Raw genomic sequence first — 13,209 nt, 5'->3', positions numbered from 1 at the left:
GCAATAGCAAACATTTTTCGATGAAGGCGCTGAACGGCTTGTCTCATAAGTGGGACAATCGTATTATGGCTATTTCCTTTGAAATAACAAAAAGTTTGCTTGCTTTTTTCATCTTTCTCTTTTTATATTTTAATATCCGCAGCTGTGGTTACGGATAAAAGGCTGGAACTTTAACCATTTATTGGTACATTCAAAGCCCTGTTGAGAGTTTTGCTGATACTAATTGCGTTCTCTGTCCCTAATATTTTTTAAATTTCGTGGCAAATAATGAGTTGCTAACCCTGTACTGGTTTTTTTTACGTGATCGCAACGTATTAGACTTCACTAGCACGAAAATCGCTTCAGCACATTGTTTTCCTCACTGAGACTGTGGGATCCTGCCCACTCATCTCTTATAGGGTGCTTAGGAAGCTGTTTTCTAGGATAACTAGACACCATACAAGCAAATCATATTAATCGAATTTATTCAAAATGTGTGAGAAATCTTATGGGACTTAACTGCTAAGGTCATTAGTCCCTAAGCTTACACACTACTTAACTTAAATTATCCTAAGGACAAACACACGCACCCATGCCCGAGGGAGGACTCGAACCTCCGCCGGGACCAGCCGCACAGTCCAGGATTGCAGCGCCTTAGACCACGCGGCGGGAATTTATTACAGTAATGGAATTGACAATACTTAACTTTCGTTTCTACATGATGGGTCGCAAACAATTGGCGACATGCAAATAATCGATGTCTTTTGATAGATGCAATTTCCATGCATGATAATCACACACTGCTATCGTTAATATCACTGCGGCTCTTCTAGTTCACGTCTTATACTGTCCGGGTCTCCTAGTGCCGGTCTAATAGTGCGCCAGGGGCTAGGCGACGCGTCGCTTTTATTCTCTTCGTGTAGATGACGCTCCTGTCGTGGTGACGTCCTAGTCAGCGTGCTATTGCCCGACGTCGTCTCACAGCCCTCTCTGTTGTATCGTTCTTGATCTTCGTGCCAGCGCTTGTAGTTACGCCGGTACAGAGATAATCGCCGTCATCTTTCGAAAATCGTATGTTTTGAGGCATTTTAGTTAAGTTGTGCTACAAGTGCGTGGCCTGCTGAACGTTCTTGCCGGGTTGAACCTGTGTGCGAGGCGAATACTAAGCAATCCCAGCCATCAACTGTTGCGTTGTGAAAGCCTGTCACTACTACCGTTGATTTCTTCTTATTGCTCCTGACCTGAAGGTTGACAGATGTTCATGTCAGAGTTCCGAAGGACCAGAACGATGGAATGAAGCGTTGTTGTGATCTTCTATTCGGTTACTGGTCTGGTGCAGGTTTCCTCGCTAGTCTATGCTGTACAAGTCTTTTTTTCTTTATTGTTATTTCATCCCCCCCCCTCCTCTCCACCCCATATGGGCGACGGGTGGGCTGTCAGCGGTACAGTATTCCGCTCTTCAACCAAGAGCATTCATAAAGATATAACGAAGACGATACAAAAAATGAGGACTGTTTACGTTTTAAATTAAAAAGATTAACGTCGGACAGATAAAATGACGAAAAGTATACACAGTTTAAAAAAAAACACAATTGCATTAAGGTGATATTCTTCTACGAAAGAAGCATTGGAGAATTGCACTTTCACTTAACATCTGAAGGACCTGCACTGGATGAAAAGTATTGTGGAAGGGGAGAATATGTTCCACAGAGGTTGGGGGATATGAATAAAGAGATAGGGGTCTGTCAGGTCTGTGAATGGCAGTGGTACAAGAAGAAAGGGATAAAGGTAGGTGAAGAGGAGGAAAGAGAGAGGAGTCCTGATGTGGAGTGGAATAGGTATGAATAGGTTAAAGTTGGTGGGAAGGATGAATATAGGGGCTGATCTCATTGTCTGGGAGAGGGAGTTGGTTGAAGTTGCGTTGAGACAGGATTTGAAATGTGTATAGGTATAGGGATGGAGGGATGTGTGTGTCAAGGGGCAGCAGCATAACAGGTTTGGCGATGAGAGGTAAGACAATGGCGTCATCGGAATCTAGTTTGCAGATAGTATAGGGGATGGGGAGGTGTTCTATGTGGGTGAGCAGGGGTGGGATGAGGTGGTTGAGGATCCACGTGGGGCAAAGCAAAAGGATGTGGAAAGCGAGATGGAGTGCAAGCCGCTCGAGTATAGGGGTTACAGAACTTTGGTGGGACAGATAGCCATACAACATTTGCATACCAGAAGTTGGATTGGTTCAGGAGTTTGTTGGTGTGGACAGCAACCCTGTTAGTAGTTTCAGTCTCTTGTGGGATTTATGTTGGATAGTTAGTAGGCGACGTTTCTACGGTAGTTGTCGGTCGAGGGTTAGTCCAAGATATTTAAATATAATTTTCAATGCGATAGGGACCGCAGCTGCGATGAATCTTTCGAATGATTTCTTGAAGCTTTCAGCTGCTATTCTCTTTATTTCCTGTACGATTGAACAATTTCGGCCTTAGGCTATTTTCAAGTATCTAAAACGGAAGTAACATACATTGGATACATTAGTGACACTTGTGATTTTGATGTAGGATCAAGTCATATATATAGATATACTAGGCGCATTATAATTTACTTTATGGGTGATTTTTTAGTAGCAGATTATGTCATATACGTCGTTGCACTTATGACATCATGTTATGCTCATAAAATAATTTGAGGTGTTCACGTACCAACTATTCAAAAATGACGTGCTCCTACAATAACAGAACAAATATTTACAAGTTATTTTAAAGAAATTACATACAGTCATATATACACCAGTGATGAACTATAATTAAATATAACAGAGAACAGAAGCATATGAAACTGAGTAGGAAATTTCTGTAAAGTAATTATAATGTTACTAATGTTAAGTACGTTATATATAAGGTCTTTGCAAAAACTGCTTGAAAGTAACGTGCTCCTAAAACAGCGAAATTGTACAATAGTACAGGAAATAAAGAGAATGATAGCTGAAGGCTTCCATAAATCATTCAACAAATATTTTAGTATGTTAGTTAACTGCATAGGACGGTCGTAAATCATAAGGTGTAGGTCACAGAGGTGGAAGGTGAGGTTCGCTGGTCCTATAATTAACGCCTGGATCTTCGAGGGGATGATCTTGCAGAGCCTTTGGTTACATCAGGAGGTAAACAGATTGAGGTTGATTTGAAGGGACCGTTGGGATTTCTGGAGAGTAGGGCAGAGAAGGAGGAAAGCGGTATCATCAGCATATTGAAGGAGGTGTACTGGTGGGGCTGGTTTGGGTCCAAATGGTTCAAATGGCCCCGAGCACTATGGGACTTAACTTCAGAGGTCATCAGTCCCCTAGAACTTAGAACTACTTAAACCTAACTAACCTAAGAGCATCACACACAACCATGTCCAAGGCAGCATTCGAACCTGCGACCGTAGCGGTCGCGCGGTTCCAGACTGAAGCGCTTAGAACCGCTCGGCCACCCCGGCCGGCGGGGGTGGTTTGGCTATATCAGCAGTGTAGAGGTAGAGGAGGTAAAGGAGAGGACAGAGGGCGGAGCCTTGGGGCACCTGTAGAACTCTCTTCATACCTTCATAAACACGGTAGTCTGCACCCATCTGCCCATCTTACTGCAGCCAATACTAGGTCTCCTTCTACGGTTTCTATCCACCATACTTCCCTCCATTGCCAGATTAACTGTTTCATGAAGCAAAACCGCTTTTCCTAGCAACTTAACCCTTCTTTTAGTCAAATTATATACAGTCCAGTTACATTAATGTGACTACGGCCTATGTTCGACGTCTAAGTGCAATAACCACTCACAGACGCTATGGGCAGCACTAACAGTGGAGGGTATATGAAGCTTGTCGAGGAGATGCAGAAACAATGCAGTCCTTGTCGCAATGCGGAAACTGAGGGATTCATCTGGCGTCCAAAAGGTCCTCATCATTGGCTTTAGGGGCCAAAGGCGGAAGCATTTTCGAAACGGCTACGTCTGTAAACTGTGTGCGTCTCGCCATGGTAAAAGTATTCAGTGCACGGCAAAGCGAAGCTGTCCAAAATCGGCACCGAGGCAACTGTGGTCCACCACGGGCCTTAGATGACAGGAGCGAACGACGACTCTGGAGATGTGTACTGGCGAATAGGAATGGAACCGCAGAGCAACTGACCGCCCGGATGTTCCGAGGAGCTATCAACAATATCTCCTCGATGACCTTTCAGCCAATGTTGCTGTTCATGAGTCTCTGCAGCTGGTGCGTGGTTCATACACCTTTAACGTCTGCGACGAAGGCTGGAATTTTGCACGCCAATACCGCAACTGCACTAGTGACCGGTGGCCCTTTCAGATGAATCACGTTTTATGCTCCATCGGATACATGGTCGTTGGTTCGTATGGCGTGAAACGTCTGAAACCAAACACCCTGCAACAATTGTCGAAAGGGTCAAGGCCATTGAGCAGTCCCTGGATGCTCTCATCATTCTGGAACACACAATGGATCAACACGGGTATGCATCTATCGTCGGGGACCATGTCCACCCCTACATACTGTTTGTTTTTTCCACGGCACGATGGCACCTACCAGCAGGACAATGCAACGTGTCACACAGCTCGCGATGTACGTGCGTAGTTCGAAGAGCGCCAGAATGAGTTTACTGTCCCCTTTGGCCACCAGACTCCCTGGATTTGAACCCAGTCGAGAGTATATGGGACCACCTCGATTGGCCTGTTCACGCCATGGATCCTCAAACAAGAAACCTAGCGCAGCTGGCCACGGACTGGAGTCGCCATGGCGCCCTCTCGGAACATTCCTCACTAACTCTCTTCTGCACGTCTCACTGCGGTCCATGCTGCACAAGATGATTACTCGGGCTTTAGCCAGATGGCCACATAAATGTGACTGCACAGTGTATCATAAAGCTCATTTCTTCCCAACGGGATTCAGTTCCTCTTCATTAGTTACTCCACTCCATTTACTCATTTTGCTGGGTCGTTCGAACAAGACTCAGCCAGGGCAAAAGCGCCACAGGCGCAAAGATGCGAGCTGGTGCCAGTGCCATAGAGACTCACCACTTGCGCGAGTTCCACCAGCGTCACGGGTGGCGCTGAAGATGAAGATATCGACTTAGCTTAGGCCAATTTCCGGCCGAGTACAATCCGCCAATGACCGGCCGACAATGTACAGAAGCCTACTCGGAAGACAGAAGAGCAGCTCTCGCCCACTTGGTTATAGATCATCGTCCAGGGCTGACTTAAACAGGGAACGTCATTTTGTGAACTCTTAGAATTGAACAGACAGTTGTAATTGCATTTGCTATGTACTGTGAAGTTTACTTACGATTTTTTACACGTAGCCATTGAGGGCCTTTTGTGTTATATTACAAGCAGTGTTGCAGGCACTAGTCGCAAGGATAAGTAAACCTTTATAAATCAAGTGTGTGACTCTATTACTAATTTGTTGAAGTGTTGTAGAACCTTCGTTCTCCTATCCTGGTACTTGGCCCTGGGGCATAGCTGTGTAATAATGGCAGGAAGAAATTGTCTTGGCGGTGTACTGCACTAGAAGCCGTTTCACGAACTCATAAACTCGGCCTACCATAACTGCAGTTGTAACTCGGCTTCCACAACAGTAGCGACAAGGCCTTTACAAAACTGGCGACGCGACTATCTAAACATTTAATCATAAGTATTCCTCTGCAGCTCCGTGCTGTTTATATCTCTTCCCGTCTCTACTATTTTCAACCGTGTTTTATTTTCAATATGAGACAAAACTCCAGACAAATCCTTGCAACGAAGGCCTCCCACAACTTAAATTGATGAGGGCGTGCTGGAAAGTAATGCCTCCGAATTTTTTGTGTGAAAACTCTTATAGTTTTTTTAAATAAATGAATCATTCTTAACATTCTACATCCTTATTCTTCCTCTCCCAAGGAGAGAGCAGTTCGTTGATACCGTCACTATAGAATTTTTGACCTGTTGACAGTGCCAAAACCTCACCTCTGTACCCCACTACTGTCATGAGAATATGGGATCGATTGTTGAGGAAGGCTGTACTCAAAACCACGCAGAAATTAACGTCTTCCTCGTCCCCTGCGACTAGCGCTTCAAAGGACAGATATACTGTTCGCTCAGTCGTGCAGGATCGCACGGCCACATCACGTACCTTGAGTCAAGAAATGGGCTTGTCTGCAGCAAGATAAGTATCAGCACGGACAGTACGAGGATGTCGGAAGCTCCACAGACTATCAGCACAGTGACCATTGTAACGACTTCGCATGACGTGGCAACAAAGAGAGATGAGCTTACAGTGGTGCGTCCAAGACAACACTGGAGGTAGGAGTCGCACTATGCATTCTTTTCAGACGAGTTCCGGTTCTCCGTACATTATTACGACGGACCTATCCTGCCTGGAGGCTCCAATCAAAACGAATGTAACCAGATTGCATTTTTCACAGTCATGCGGGCGCAGCTTTTCGTATACTGCTATCGGGTGTCATTGGGTACATAAGACGATTACCTTCCGTTCGCATAGCCGGTAAAGTTTACAGCAGGTGTTGCGCTCCTGACGTATTAAGGCCAACGGCTGTGTCCTATCTTCAAGGTCTCTTTCAACAAGATAACGCAAGGCCACTGGTTGCACAGGCTGTCCTTACCTACATCGATACAGAGAGTGTCTGACTGTAGCCCTGGCCAGCGCATCCTCTAGATCTCTCGCTCACTGGAAATGTCCAGTCATGTGTATCCGAGAGAGTGGCACGTCGGCAATCACCAGCCTCTGCGATTGATGAACTCTGGCACAGAATTGAAGCATCATGCAATTACATACCCGCTAACCATCTTGACATTCGCACAGCTGCTTCTCTTTCCCCCAAAGGCCTCTTTAATTTTCCTGTAGGCAGTATCTATCTTTCCCCGAGTGAAGTATGCTTCTAAATCCTTACATTTGTTCTCTAGCCATTCATCCTTACTAATTTTGCATTTCCTGTCAATCTCAGTTTTTAAACGTTTGTATCCCCTTTCGCCTGCTTCATCTGGTGCCTTTTTATATTTTCTCCTTTTGTCGCTGGAATTCAATATCTCTTGTGTTATCCAAAGATTTCTACTAGGCCTTCTGCCTCTGGATCACGGGGTCCCGGATTCGATTCCTGGCCGGATCGGGGATTTACTCCGCCCGGGGACTGCGTGTCGGTGTTGTCCTTATCATCTGATCATCATTCGGGAAGTGGCGAGACTAGAACTGGAAAAATTGGAAACTTGTACGGGCGCTGATGATCTCGATGTTGAGCGCCCCATAAACCAAGATCATTATCATCATCTACTAGGCCTTGTCTTTTCACCTATTTGATCCTCTGCTGCCTTCACTATTTCATCGCTTAAAGCTATCCATTCGTCTTCTACTGTATTCCTCTCCCCTATTCCAGTCAACCGTTGCCTAATGCTCCCTCTGAAACTCTCTTCTTTTAACTTATCCAGACACCATCACCTTAATTTACTACCGTTTCCCAATTTCTTCAGTTTTAATCTGCAGTTCATAACTAATAAATTGCAGTCAGAATTCACATTTGCCCTTAGAAATGTCTTACAATTTAAAATCTGGTTCCTAAATCTCTGTCTAGTCAATTATATAATCAAACTGAAACCTTCCGGTGTCTCCAGGTCTCTTCCAAGTTTACAGCCTTTTTTTATGATACTTGAAACAAGTGTTGGCGATGGTCAAATTTTATTCTGTGCAAAGCCCTACCAGGCGGCTTCCTCTTTCATTCTTTTCCCCCAATCCATATTCGCCAGCTATTTTTCCTTCTCTTCCCTTTCCTACTTCCAGTACACCATCGCAATTAAACTTTCATTTCCTTTAACTATCTGAATAATTTATTTTATCTCGCCATATATTTTTCAATCTCTTTAGGGACACTGCAAACAAATCAAAGTCGTCTCTGTCAATATCGTAAGCTCCCTTTGCGTATGTAGTAGTTCTTAAACCACCTTCTTGCTTTTGTGTGTTGCCGAATGACGAGCACTCCCTGAAAACGTTACAGGGCTGGTTAAGATATAAATGTGACTCGCAGCCGGGATGACGTAAGGGTTCGGCGCGGCCGGAGGTGTGACGCGTTGCTCTCGGAGCCGGATGGCGGGCTGACCGCAGATGCAGCCAAACTCTCGCGCACCGCACTCTTTTACTTCGCAGATGTTGTTAATGGATCTTTCTCATATAGGCAGAAAAACTCTCAGCATATCCTATAAAGTGCTGTTAAGAACCAACAACCGGGCAGAAAAGAGAGCTCTGCATATTAGCCTTAGGTGGATGCAGTATTTTTGACTTCCGAAAAGCTAATGTCTAAGTAGTACACCAATGCTTTTTGACGGAAGTATGATGACATGGGACGTGAAACAGAATTTGAGACTGGACTGTCAGTTTCTTGGTATACAGGACACAGCGTGTTATTTTAGTTACAAGGGAACCTCCCCATCGCACCCCCCTCAGATTTAGTTATAAGTTGGCACAGTGGATAGGCCTTGAAAAACTGAACACAGATCGATCGAGAAAACAGGAAGAAGTTGTGTGGAACTATGAAAAAAATAAGCAAAATATAAAAACTTAGTAGTCCATGCGCAACACAGGCAACTTCTAGGACACTATGAGCTCAGGAGCGCCGTGGTCCCGTGGTTGGAGTGAGCAGCTGCAGAACGAGAGGTCCTTGGTTCAAGTCTTCCATCGAGAGTTAAGTTTAATTTTTATTTTCAGACAGTTATTATCTGTCCGTCCGTCCGTCTGATGTGAGGTAACTGCGCCGTAGTATGGGGAAGCTACACCTAAACAAACATCGAAACACACGACGTCAGTCGACTACAGCGCGTGGAAGAGAGAGTATTCTTGCTAACGAGGCTCCCTGGCTGGCAGTCGACTGTTCGCTACTTTGGACGAGAGTGCATTGAATACGTGAGATGTATTCCGTGGACAATATGAATCCAGTAAATATAGCTCGCGACTTCAATAACAAGGTCAATGAATATTTTCCGAACTGCAAGTTTGCGGTGCGGTCGCAAAACACAGACACTAAACTTATTACAGTGAACAGAGACGTCAATGAACGAACGGACAGATAATAATTGTCTGAAAATAAAAAAATTAAATTTTTCACTCGAGAGAAGACTTGAACCAAGGACCTCTCGTTCAGCAGCTGCTCACGCTAACCACGGGACCACGGCGCTCCTGAGCCCATAGTGTCCTAGAAGTGGCCTATGTTGCGCATGGACTACTAAGTTTGTATATTTTGCTTATTTTTTTCATAGTTCCACACAACTTCTTCCTGTTTTCTCGATTGATCTGTGTTCAGTTTTTCAAGACCTATCCACTGTGCCAACTTATAACTAAATCTGAGGGGGGTGCGATGGGGAGGTTCCCTTGTTAGCACACTGGACTCTCATTCGTGAAGACGAAGGTTCAGCTCGACGTCTGAAAAGCTTGTAAGGGTGTTGCAGGGTGGGTTATGCTGAGAAATAACCGTTGAGAAAAAAATTCGGTACGTGCGTCATTTCAGAGTTAATCAGTATTGACGTTAGCCAGTCAGGCTGTTGCGCGTGTAAATTCAGCTGCCCGACGGGTAATTAGTGTCAGTTGTTCTCATAGGGTAGACGATAGCGCACGAGACTCCTCAGCCTTTTACTTAGCTTCGTCGCTTACTACCGTCTCCTGTTGAATTTTTATATCACTCTCTTGTTCGATTTCAGCAAACCAGGCGAAGAACATCTTCGGCGACCCCGTCTACAACGGTCCGCTTGAAGTCGCACGCACAATTGGCTAACATCAATACTAATGAAATCGGAAACGGCGAAGCGTACCGAATTTTTTTCTTAACACTTATTTCTCAGCACAACCTATCCTGGAACACCCTTACAAAGTTTCGAGACCGTTTCTCACCACATAGTATATGCATTTGGCTCAAATGGCTCTGAGCACTATGGGACTTAACATCTCAGGTCATCAGTCCCGTAGAACTTAGAATTATTTAAACCTAAGGAACCTAAGGACATCACACACAACCATGCCCGAGGCAGGATTCGAACCTGCGACCGTAGTGGTCGAGCGGTTCCAGACTGAAGCGACTAGAACTGCTCGGACACATTTGGCCAAGGTTCGTTTACTGGCAGGACAAAGCACTTATTTCATACGACTCAAGATCAGACAATGACTTTAGCGAATGCATCCGTTGTCCTACAATGCGAGCACTGTTTAATCTGTTTAGTCAATGAAATTTCCTGTTCACGGATCTGAGACTTCCAAAGTCGTGTATAATTGAGAACCTAGGTAACTCTATCTTCAATAGAGTCTTCTTCTTCCTTTTACTGACCTTTTTATCGTATCGTCCCGGGATCGGCATGTTAATTATTGGATTTTTCAAGTGTTGGATGAGAAGAGACTCTTACGGCGTCTGTTGACAACTTAAAGAAAACAGTAGATTGTGCTGCCGTCTGTAGTACATGTGTGTGATGTAACTTGAACTTAATGGATGTTGTGAATAAATGTGAGTGCTGAGATTACTGTGTTGAATTCCTTTAGATAATAATAGGTAGCAACGTTTTGTGGCACGTGTTGAAGCAGTTAATACCTCTTGATACATTGTCAGGTTTCGACAAAAAATGTTACTGCTTATCACTGTTTAAAGTTACTGAACATACTAACTTCAGAGCACTCATTTAATCACAAAATCCATTACAGTTAGAGTTACATGACACACACCGGCTGCAGTGGGCAGCACAGTCTACAGTTTTCTGTAAGACTTAAGCAAATTGTGAATTAGTCTCTTATTGCGAATGTAAGACAGCATCATCTCTGCTTATGTATTGCGTTAGGAAAACTGATTGAAGGTCCTTGAACTTTGCGAGGACGACAAGCTCTTAGGAGAGTTCTTCACTTTTGCCTACTCTGGAAGGCTTAGAGGCTCATCAATATGAAGAAACGGAGGTTCCACTACCACTGGACTGAGTTCTACCTGCAAGACCGTTCGCAGCAACAGCCATTGATTTCGCTGGACCGTTATATGTTAAAACTGAAAGCCAAAGTAAGAAGTCCTACAGAGTTAGCTACATGCGCCACAACATCTGTAATTTATATTGAGCTTGTTACTATTATGTGCCACCTAAGGATTTCTATTGATCATGTGAGGCTTTGCAGGATACGGAAGCCTACCATACAGTGTTTACTCAGACAATGCTACAACAGTCCACATAGCAAACACAGCACTGACGGAGCTCTTCAAAACAACTCATCACGGTGAAATACATTACTAATGTGCCCACCATGGAATCAGCTGGAAGTATACACCACCAGGAATGGCATGATGGAGAGGATAGTGGGAACATGTGATAGGCTCCACCGACCGTTGCTTGAGGAAGGTGCTTGTTGACTTTCAGGTGTACGAAAGAAGCTTAAACACCATTTCGATAGGAATAGAAGCCATAATAGACTCAAAGCTCATCACTCAATGGGAGAGAGAGGTGCTGCGTTGACGGCAACACATTTACTAAGTGGTGGCAAACTAGTAAATACTCCATGTGGGGCAGCACCAGCAACTAACAAGACTTTTCCGAGGACTTCCTAATGAGACAAAAGGTAAATGAGGACATTTGGTATAGATGGACAATGAATACCTCCTGCTGCTAAGAAGATACCACAGGATGAAGGAATATCCCTCAGGAAGAGAGCTAAGAATTGGAGAAGATGTTGTACTTCAGGAAGATATAAAACCACGAGACTAGTGGAACAGAGTATTGGTGGAAGAGGGCAGTGGTGGAAAAGGTGTGACATGACAGAGACAAGGAAACAAGATTCATCATTCTTCGGCAACTGAACTAAGATACGGGGTGCGTTGCAGCTGTGCATCCCCTTGAGATAGACCAGGTTGTGGAGGATGTTGGGGGGTAAGAGACTCTCACGGAATTTGGTGGCATCGTATAGAAAACTGTAGTGTGTGCTGCCCTCTACAGCGCGTTTGTATGATGTAACTATAACTGTAAAGGATGTTGTGAATAAATGTGTGTCTCGCAGTTACTGTGTTGAATTTCTTTAAATACTACTAAGATGCAACAGCAGTGTCAGTGGTAGAGAGTGGCCGGATGTCCCTGTTGCCAATCCTTCGTGACATGTTAGCGCCCTAGTGTGGGGGGTGTGGGGTAAGAAACAAAGACAGGGTAAATAGGGTAACGGTCTAGAAAAGCAGGAAATCTTGCTTCTATTTGTGATTGATTAAGTCCCCGTCAACGGCCTTGCCACAGTGGTAACACCGGTGCCCGTCAGATCACCGAAGTTAAGCACTGTCGGGCTGGGCTAGAACTTGGATGGGTGACCATCCGGTCTGTCGAGCGCTGTTGGCAAGCGGGGTGCACTCAGCCCTTGTGAGGCAAACTGAGGAGTGATTTGATTGAAAAGTAGTGGCTCCGGTATCGGAAACTGACATACGGCCGGGAGAGCGGTGTGCTGACCACATGCCCCTCCGTATGGCCTGTTCGGTAGGAGTTTAGTTTTTAATATTTGATTTCGTGTTTCTTACATTCTTGCACAAAAAATAATCTACACCATCCTAATGACTCGCACGATTTGTTTTTTATTTCCTAGAAAACTTCTTTCTCAGTACTCTTTGACCACAGGAAAGCGCTATGTATAACCACCTGCATAATGATTACCGGATAAAAAGTGAACTTGCGTTCGTAGTGCAGCTCAGCAGGGTGAGTCGTGTCTCCACTCATAAACGGAAGAATGTGGCTTCTGTACGCTGTTGAACCTGTCAGCCTGCCTCGATGGCTCATTTCAAGCTGAGACCGTGAACGCATAACCACTTTACGGCAAGAAGGGTTGCCAGTGCGAGAAGCTGCCCGCCGGATTGGCGTAAATCACATAGATGTCATCTGAACGTTTGAGCATTCGGACAACACAAAAAATTGAAAATCTGCCTGGTAGTGGTCAACCACGGCCAACAAGATCAGTAGATGACTTATCACCTACGAATTATGGTTCGTAGATACCCTGAGTTGAAAGCGACAGAGCTGCAAAATTTAGTTTTTATTTAGCAATCGGGGATGGCTGTGTCGACACAGACAGTAAACAATGGGCTTCACACGATCACTTTGGTCTCCAGACGTCCATGAGAAAAAGCAGTACAAGAAAAATTAATTTGTCGAAACTGGTAGAGCGAAATAAAAATATCTGTCCAACTGATGACAGAATTTTATTTTGAAGTTTGTTATCTAGGATCAC

The 13,209-nt window shown here is 44.6% G+C and overlaps 1 pseudogene; it reads left to right on the top strand.

The window, feature by feature from the left end:
• Positions 1 to 12,211: 12,211 nt before the first annotated feature.
• Positions 12,212 to 12,329, top strand: LOC126471648 (5S ribosomal RNA; annotated as a pseudogene).
• Positions 12,330 to 13,209: the final 880 nt, after the last annotated feature.

Source organism: Schistocerca serialis, chromosome 3 (assembly GCF_023864345.2).
Source record: "Schistocerca serialis cubense isolate TAMUIC-IGC-003099 chromosome 3, iqSchSeri2.2, whole genome shotgun sequence".
Lineage (NCBI taxonomy): Eukaryota > Metazoa > Arthropoda > Insecta > Orthoptera > Acrididae > Schistocerca > Schistocerca serialis.
The sequence above is the reverse complement of the archived record's forward strand: the minus strand, read 5'-3'. Positions and strand labels throughout refer to the sequence as shown.